The sequence below is a fragment of the Vulpes vulpes genome, chromosome 3 (genome assembly GCF_048418805.1).
Source record: "Vulpes vulpes isolate BD-2025 chromosome 3, VulVul3, whole genome shotgun sequence".
NCBI lineage: Eukaryota > Metazoa > Chordata > Mammalia > Carnivora > Canidae > Vulpes > Vulpes vulpes.
In genome coordinates this window covers 69,981,093-69,988,593 of record NC_132782.1, presented here as the reverse complement: position 1 = coordinate 69,988,593, position 7,501 = coordinate 69,981,093, and the positions used below count along the sequence as shown (strand labels likewise).

Sequence of the window (7,501 nt, the reverse complement as noted above, 5' to 3'; positions counted from 1 at the left end):
GCTGGATGTGACTTTTGGAAATGGCCAGAAGATGTTCAGAATCAAGTCAGGTGAGTGATCTGGGTGACCAAAACCAGTTCCCTATTCAGAGGCAAATCCAAGATGTGGCCACCAATGTGACAGTCCTGGTTTCCCCGTGTGAGTGGTCATCTGGTTCTTTTTTTTTCTATCTATCTATCTATCTATCTATCTATCTATCTATCTATCTATCATCATCTATCTATCTAGATTCTATTTATTCATGAGAGACACACAGAGAGAGGCAGAGACACAGGCAGAGGGAGTAGTAGGCTCCCTGCAAGGAGCCCGATGCGGGACTGGATCCCACGACCCTGGGATCATGCCCTGAGCTGAAGACAGACGCTCAACCGCCGAGCCACTCAGGCGTCCCCTGTCATCTGGTTCTAAAGGCATTTCCCTACAAAAGTCCCAACGCTGTTTGAGAAGGGCAAGAACACAAGGAAAGCTTGGACTTTCTGCAGGTGCCTTTTCTCAAGGGCTAAAGAAGTTCTGTCAAAAATCAGATCCCTGAGCACCTGGGTGGCTCAGCGGTTAAGTGTCTGCCTCTGGCCCAGGGCATGATCCTAGAGTCCCAGGATCGAGTCCCGTGTTGGGCTCCCTGCATGGAGCCTGCTTCTCCCTCTGCCTGTGTCTCTGCCTCTCTCTGTGTCTCATGAATAAATAAGTAAAATATTTTTTTAAAAATCGGATGCCTACTTTCATGCTCCCCTTATTGGACTCCCACTCTCAGCTGGGTTCACTAATGGTCATCATCTGTTGTCAGACACAGGACAAGGGTGGTGCTGTGGATGCCAAGGAGGAAAAGAGTGTCAGCCCTTAGGGACTGGCCATGGAATGTGGAGAAGGCGGGCAAGAACAGGGTAGACCTGTATTCGCCTCCCATGGCCGCTATCACCAAGTACCACAGACCAGGTGGCTCAAGCAACAGAAATTGTCAAAAGTTCTGGAGGCCAGAAGTGCAAGATCAAGGATTCCCTTGCTTCTCATCCATCTTCTAGTGCTTGGCCAGCGATCCTCGGCATTCCTTGGCTTGTAGGACTTCAATCTCTGCCTCTGACATCACAGGCATTTCCCTGATGTGTCCCTGTCTTCCTGCAGGAGGCCAATCCTACTGGATTCAGGCCCACCTGACTCCAGGAGGACTTCATCTCAACTAATGAACCTGCAATGACCCAGTTTTCAAATAAGGCCACAGTCTGAGGTCCTGAGGGCTAGGGCTTCACCGTATTTTTTCGGGGGGACAAAATTCAATCCACAACACCACTTTTGTCATGCCTGGGATAGAGTTAATTAGGCCCATTCCCCACCCAACCTGTGTTTCTCAGGTACTATTTGTACCTATACCCCATTCCCTTCAAACAAATGCCTTCTTGGAGATCCAATCTGTTGTGCCCCAGAAGATCTCAAAATACAATTTTTGTGCTTTTTTATTCCCTTTGTTTCTGACAGGTGCCCACACACCAAACAGGCTCCTTACTGCAGGAGCACAAAAGATAGGGCTTTGAACAGATAAGGCTTTTAATTCCCACACTAGGTTCTTGAGATCCAGGCAGGAAGGTAGGAGGGCTTTGCAGCAGGCTTGAGTCCTAATGAAATTGAAGGGGAAGGAAATCCATGGCTCCATCCACTGAAGCCTAGGGAAAGTCCTGGTGGTGGGGAAGGATGGGGGGTCTGGGTTGCTGGGTAGGAGAAAGAGGGAAGAAGACTTGAGTGTGGACAGCCTAACACTGCCTGGCCAGAGTCTGGTGGGAGCCAGGGGAAGCTGAGCCCAGGGCACAGACCTTCCCTGTGTGGGTGGCATTCCTCAGGGTCATGGATCAGTCTCTTACTCTGCCCTTTGACCTTCAGTTATTGAGGCTGCCTGTGGCTTATCTCTGGAACATTCTCCATGTCCTGAGTCTTCACTGCCCCACTGTCAACAGTGTGAAGGTGCACCTTGGCTCTGCAGAGATGGTGGTGGGGAGGCAGAGAGGAGGGCAGGGCTCTGTGGGCACCATGGAGGCTGCATCCAGGTTCCTGGCTCCTGCAAAAAAAGACCTACACAAACTGAGTGGCTTAAAACAATAACAACAAAAATATTCTCTAATCATTCTGGAGGCCAGAAATCTGAAATGAAGGCTTTATTTCAACCAGAGGCTCTGGGGGAGAACCCCTTTCCTGCCTCCTCCAACCGGGGGCAGGGGCTGCCCACATTACTTGGCTTGTGGCTGCATCACTCTGACCTGTACCTCCCTGGTCACAAGGCCCCCTCCTCTTCTACATCAGCCTTTCTGTCTTCCTCTTATAAGGATTCACGTGATTGCATTCAGTGCCCGATGAATGAGGGCCAGGGCCTAGTAGCCAGGATAATTCAACCTCCAGCTCCTTAATTGAGCTGTATGTGCAAGAACTTTACCACCTGAAGAAGCACTTCTAGGTTCCTGAGCTCAAAGTCTGGTATCTTTGGGCATCATTAGTACCCTACAACAGTGAGGATAGGAGTGGGGCACCCATCTGCATTGCCAGGCTCCCTTTCTAACTCCCCAACAGGTGCACCCAGGGGGACCCCACTGAGGTCCTCAGGCTCTAATGCAAGGGTGAGAGCGGATCCCTCGTTTCCCTTCTGCTCTCCTCAAATCTCCATGTGTCCCCGGGCGCTCTGGTGGTCCACTCCCAGCAGAGCTGGCTCATGCACGGCGGCTCCGGCACTTCCCCTGCACCCGGCTGAGGAGGCAGGAGGGAAGCCGTGGATCTGGCCCTGCGGGCGGCTTCCCCACACGCCAGTGACGCCACACGCCAAGTGCTCGCGGCTCCAGCGGGGCGTGGGGAGCACGGCCTCAGCATCGCCTGGGAGCTCGCTGGAAAAGCCGAATCGCAGGCCCTGCCGCAGATCTCCCGGGTCAGGCTGCAGCGAGAGCAGCCCCGGCCTAACAGGCTCGCTCAGCTCAGCGGAGCTTCCCCTCGGCGGGAGGCCGTGGGCTCCGTGGCTCTCGGGGCGGGGGCGAGTGGTTTGGAAGCAACATACTCATTCAGGTTACTTATCTTACAAAAAACCTATTTTGCATTTCACCTTCTGAAACGTGGCTGGGGTTGCTATGGGGTGGGGGAGGCGGGGGGGGGGGGGCCGGTGGGGCGGGGGAGGGGCAGGTGCGCACGAGCTACGCCCTGGGACCGCCGCTTCCGGGAGCCGCAGGCTCAGCCTCCCGCGGCCGCCCGCCCCGCAGGCTCCAAACCCGGCCCACGCAGCCTCCCCGCGACGACCGCCGGCTGTTGGTCCCACCGCATTTCACCCCTTCCCAGCAGAGAAGCTCGGCTCCCGGAGTGGCTGCCGGCCACGCGCCTGCTCCCCTCCGCCACCGCCAGCGCCACCGCCACCGCAGCTCCAGGTCACGTGGCAGTCACGCGACTTGGCCCCGCCTGCGTCCTGTTCTCCCGGGACGTGATTGGGCCAGCGTCGGTCACGTGACTGAAGACGCGCCAATCAGCGTCCTTCCCCGGGGCTGTCCGTGCTGAAGCGGGGGAATCGGGTCTGGCAGGGGGTTCAGGGCCGGGCGCTGGCCTGGGTGTCCCCCGCGCCCCCCGCCCCGACCCCCCGCCGGCCTGGGTGTCCCCCGCGCCCCCGCCCCGCCCCGACCCCCCGCCGGCCTGGGTGTCCCCCGCGCCCCCGCCCCGCCCCGACTCCCCGCCGGCCTGGGTGTCCCCCGCGCCCCCCGCCCACCGCCCCCGCCCCCCGTGGAGAGCGCCCTCCGCCGCGGGGCACTCGGGGCGATCCTGGAGCGGCCTAGATGAGAGCCGCGGCGGAAGAGGGAGTCCCGGCCGCACCCAAAGCCCCCTCCGGCCCTCAGGTCGTCGGAGTCCCGTGCTGGGGGCCCCGACATTCCCTTTTCTGCCTTAGGCTAGTCTGGATCTGGTTTCTGTCCCTCGCAGGTGCGAGCGCGGACTACGGCATCCCCATCCCCGCATCCCCATCCCCGCCGGGGACGCGTCCCTCGGCCCGCCCCTCACCCCCTGTATCCAGCTCCACCGCCCACCCCACCCACCCCGGCCTAACGTCCTCCCCTGGGACCCCCAAAGGTGCTGGCGCCCGCTGGGATATTCCAGCGCGTTTCCTCCAGGGCTTCAGGGTCCGCACCCGCCGCAGCACCTTCCCCGCCTGCCCCACTGCCTTTGTGGGGACGTTTCCCTCCCGAGGCTCTGAGCATCCCGAGGGACTCGCAGCCTCGTAGCCCGGGGTCCAGTGGAGCCCACAGTCCTAGGGCATGGTCAGCACCAGGGCGGCGGGGACACCCAGACGCCACGCGTGGGTCTTAGACGCCGTGTGGGCGGGAGACCTGGTGGCTCCGGTTTGGGCGTCTGCCCTGCTGTGGTGGCGACCCCCGGGCTCCCGGGATCGAGCCCCGCGTCGGGCTCCCCGCGTGGAGCCTGCTTCGCCCCCTGCCTCTGCCTCTCCCTCTCCCTCTGCCTCTGTGTCTCGTGAATAAATAAATAAGATCTTTTTAAAAATAAATAAACTCCGTGTGGGCGAACATGTGTGTCTGTGACCGTTCACGACGGCCAGAAAGACCCCCGCTGCCTCCTCTGTCCCTCCCCCTAAGGGGGCAACCCCAGCTCCCGCTCCGTGGGCCCGAGGCCTGCAGGTGCCAGTGAAGCACTGAGGACCGTGTCCGGGGCCGCTGAACATCTCTGAGGACTCGCTTGTATCAGGTGCATCGTCTCTACCCCCCCCCCCACTTCCTCTTCCTTCTCTCACCTTCTCCCCATCCTCTTCTGTCATTCTTCCCACCTCTTCTCGGCCTTTCAGCTCAAGGGTGACTGGCTCACGGGTACCTGCTGCGTCTCTGGGGGGGTGCTTGGGGCTGGTGGGTTGGCCGCTGAGATATGCCGAGATGCTTCCTAAAATAGAAAATATATCTACCCCTGGGACTCCATTTATCCATCCTGTTGGCTTCATTCCATCCCCATCGCACCACCCCCAAGTTAGAGCCTATTTGCAGCCAGGTGACCCAGAGCGAACGTCTTTATCCTCTGGACATAATCCCAGGCTTATCCCCTGGGACTGGCGGAACGGAGACCCCTGTGGCAGACGCTGGGTGGCTGCACTGTCACAAGGAATCAGCACAGGCCCCAGGGAGCTCCCCTGGCCCCTGAGTAGGAGCCTTGAAAAGGTAAAAGGACACATTTGCTTCTGCACAGTATCTTTTTGCTCTGATTACTAAACTCTCCCCAGTCAGTTTCACCCAGGAAATTTTAACATTTGAATAGTCAGTGCTGACCGTTTACTCTCTGAGAGGCCAAGTGAGGCACTAAATTGTCCTCTAAGTGGACAGCCCTGGACCCCCAAGACAAGGCACTGGGCCGGGAGCAGGCCCTCCTGGCGGACCCCCGAGGTCAGCAGCAGGCCGCACCACTGGAGCCGTGCTTCTTCACAGCTGGATCAGTCTGCTAAATCCCACCACACTGAGTGTTTGAAGCGACGCCTAGAGTTGTCACTCGTGGGTGAAAGACCTGAGGTCAGGAGGGACACAGGCAGAGATGTGGAGTCCTTCCAGGTCATGTGCTTCTGTTGTTTCTCCTGTTTGTATCCCTGTCTGCTTCTCTTAGTAGCAACACCCCAATTTTCTTTCGGGAGGCCCCCGTCCCTGCGTCAGTCGGAGGGTGTGAGTGGGTCCCAGGTCTGGCCACTCAGAAGGCCCCACTTCCCTGCCGCTCTGATCAGTCTGGATGGGCAGGTTCCCAAAGCCAGGCCACAGGGAGGCTCCCGAGCATCCCCAAATCAGTCTGAGCCAAGAGATGGAGAAAGGGAAGGTTTTTGGTTACTTTCTCTGAATGACAGATCCAGCCACGCTGAAGCTGAGGCTCCCTGGCTGTTTCAGGCAGGGGGACCCATCACTGCTCTTTTCTGCACACCTGGTGAGGCTGGGATTCCTGACCCCGCAACAGGATCCCGACATTCCTTCCCATTCCCCGCCATGCTGGCTGGCAGTCCTGTACCAGTCTCCTGGGGCCGCCCTGGCAAATGACCAGTCCTGGAGAGGTGTCAGCAGGCCGTGCTTCCTCTGAAGGCCAGGGAGGATCCTTCCTGCCTTTCCAGCTCCCGGTGGCTCCCCAGCGTCCCATCTCTGCCCCCACTTTCCTGTGCCTTCTCCCCCTTCTCCCCTGTGTGTCTCTTTCTGTCTTCTCCTCTCTTATTAGGATGTGAATTTGAGTGGAGATCCAGGGTGCCTGGGTGGCTCAGTCAGTTGAGCATTGGCCTTCAGCTCAGGTCAAGGTCCTGGGGTCCTGGGATCGAGCCCCATGCCAGGGGAAGCCTGCTTCTCCCTCTCCTCCCTGCTCCTGTGCTTTCTCACCATCTCTGTTGCTATCTTTGTCTCTCTCAAATATATAAATAAAATCATAAATAAATATATAAATCAAGATCTATCTGATGACCTCTGTAAAGACTCTATTTACAAATAAGGTCCCAGTCACAGGTTTCAGGTGGACTTAAATTTGAAGGGGAAACTACCCAGGCTACTGCAATGCCCCATTCCTTCCTATTTTGCCCCCATCCTGCTCCCAGGACCCACAACTTTGTTCCACATCCTGGAAGGGCCCTGGCACTCACGCTGCTTTGGTTCAGGATTCAGATCCCCCCAAAAATCTGAAGATCTCTCATTCCAGGGTCTCCCATATGCCACTTAAAATTTTCCAGAATTGATCCTGGCGACCCGGGATCAGGTCCCACATTGGGCTCCCTTGCAGGGAGCCTGCTTCTCCCTCTGCTTGTGTCTCTGTCTCTCTCATGAATAAATAAATAAATAAAATCTTTAAAAAATATTCCAGAATTTATGGGAAAGAAATGTATGCAATATTGATGATATAAAAAGTCCATGAAATGACACTAGCTTCTCCCCCCCGCCCCTTTGGAGCAGGTCTTTAATATGCTAGAAAGGCCTTGATATGAGGAACTATTTATGGCAAATAACAGAAGCATTTGAAAATGTCTATCTTTCAAGAGTTTTGGTTTGGTTTGATTTGTTTTTATTCCTAATTGTGGCCAAATACCATTACATAAAATGTACCATTTTAACCACTTTTAAGTACACAGTTCATTCTGTGGCATTAGGTCCATTCACCCCGTTGTGTAACCATCCCCACTATCCACCTTCAGAAATTTCTGTCATCCCAAACCCAAATTCTATATCTGTGACACAAAAATTCCCCATGTTCCCCAAGTGGAGCCCAAAATTGCCTATTTAGAAGACAAAACGTTTTGGCAACTGAGTTTTTTTTTGGACCGAACAGTTGAAAACTCAGCTTGCCATTAGTTTACCCCAGGATGAGTAGCAGCATTTCCAGCCTCTGCCTGCTTGTCCCCTCCAGCCACACCCTCATCCCTGCACCCCCGCAGGGCGTGGCGACCCCCTTCACTGCTCAGAGTCTCTGCTTCTTTGTTCTTAAAGCCAGAGGCGGGCCTGATTGGCTTGAAACCCATGCTGCTGGCTCTAGGGAGGGTAGGGGG

The 7,501-nt window shown here is 56.4% G+C and overlaps 1 long non-coding RNA gene across 1 annotated transcript; it reads right to left on the bottom strand.

Moving 5' to 3' along the window:
• Nucleotides 1-1,430: 1,430 nt before the first annotated feature.
• LOC140598251 (uncharacterized) lies at nt 1,431-3,381 on the bottom strand. Its single transcript, XR_012000485.1, has 2 exons — nt 3,071-3,381; nt 1,431-2,044 (listed from the first exon to the last, which is right to left on the bottom strand). It is a non-coding gene; the product is annotated as an uncharacterized lncRNA (long non-coding RNA).
• Nucleotides 3,382-7,501: the final 4,120 nt, after the last annotated feature.